Here is a 1,439-nt window from a genome sequence, read left to right as displayed (position 1 = left end):
ACAACCTACAGAGGCATGATTGGATCACTCCTGTATCTAACTGCTAGTAGACCAGATATTATGTTTGCTACATGTCTTTGTGCAAGATATCAATCAAATCCCAAAGAATCATATCTCTCTGCAGTAAAGAGGATCTTTAGATACCTCAAGGGAACTCCATCATTGGGTCTCGGGTATCCAAAGAACTCTGGCTTTGATCTAATAGCCTACACAGATGCAGATCATGCAAGTTGCAAACTTGATAGAAAGAGCACGTCTGGAAGTTGTCAACTCTTGGGGGAAAAGCTGGTAAGTTGGACATCCAGAAAACAAAATTGTGTTTCAACATCCACAGCAGAAGCAAAGTATGTTGTTGTTGCTAGTTGTTGTTCACAAGTTCTCTGGATGAAGACTCAGCTCAAGGACTATGGTTTCCATTATGACAAAGTCCCTATTCTCTGTGACTCCAAGAGTGCCATAGCAATCTCTGCAAACCCAGTGCAGCATTCCAAGACCAAGCACATCGATGTAAGGTACCATTTTTTGAAAGACAATGTTGAAAAAGGGAATATAGAAATGTATTTTGTCCCCACTGAGATTCAACTTGCTGACATTTTCACAAAAGCTCTTGATGAGAAAATATTTTTATTCTTAGTCAGCAAGATGGGTATGCTGAATCTCACCACTTAAAAGCAATATATATATATATATATATATAAGAGATTTTCAATATCTCATGGTTATGCCTATAAGTGATATATAAAATATTTGCCATAAACTGCAAGTATCCTAAACCAGAGCCTCTAGCCATACAGACCAGAGCCTCTGGACTTTTAGAATCACTTCGTTTAATATTTGGCAAACAATCTTCATCGCCTTTGGAACCAGAGCACCTCTGGTCCAAAGCAAATACTTAGTTTTCTCCACTAAGTATTACCTTCTCAACCAGAGCCTCTGGTTATAAAGCCTAGAGCCTCTGGTTTCCAAATCCTTTGAAACCAGCGATATCAAGTTCCCATCTACAACTTGCATACACCACACCCTTCTTTCATCAAACCCTAACATCTCTACATCAATCAGAGTCTCTAGTTCTAAAGACCAGAGCTTCTGGATTCCTACTCTTTGCAACCAAAGACTCTCTGGACCCAAAGAGTCTCCCTCTTCTAACTTCACATGGACTTAATCATATTTTCATACTTCATTTCATCGTCTTTAAGACCAGAGCCTCTGGTTCTAAAGACCAGAACCTCTGGTTCTAAAGACCAGAGTCTCTGGATTCAAAGTCTTTGGAACCAGAGCCCCTCTGGTCTCAAAGGCTCAACCTCTATACTCTCTCCCACACCCTTAACCATTCTCTCATACATCTTTTTCCATGTCTTTGCAACCAGAGCCTCTGGTTCTAAAGACAAGAGCCTCTGGATTCATTGTCTTTGGAACCAGAGCCCCTCTGGTCTCAAAGA

This window comes from Cynara cardunculus, unplaced genomic scaffold (genome assembly GCF_001531365.2).
Source record: "Cynara cardunculus var. scolymus isolate 2C unplaced genomic scaffold, CcrdV1 Un_Scaffold_1747, whole genome shotgun sequence".
In the NCBI taxonomy this organism is placed as follows: Eukaryota; Viridiplantae; Streptophyta; class Magnoliopsida; order Asterales; family Asteraceae; genus Cynara; species Cynara cardunculus.
This window is presented reverse-complemented; position numbering follows the sequence as displayed.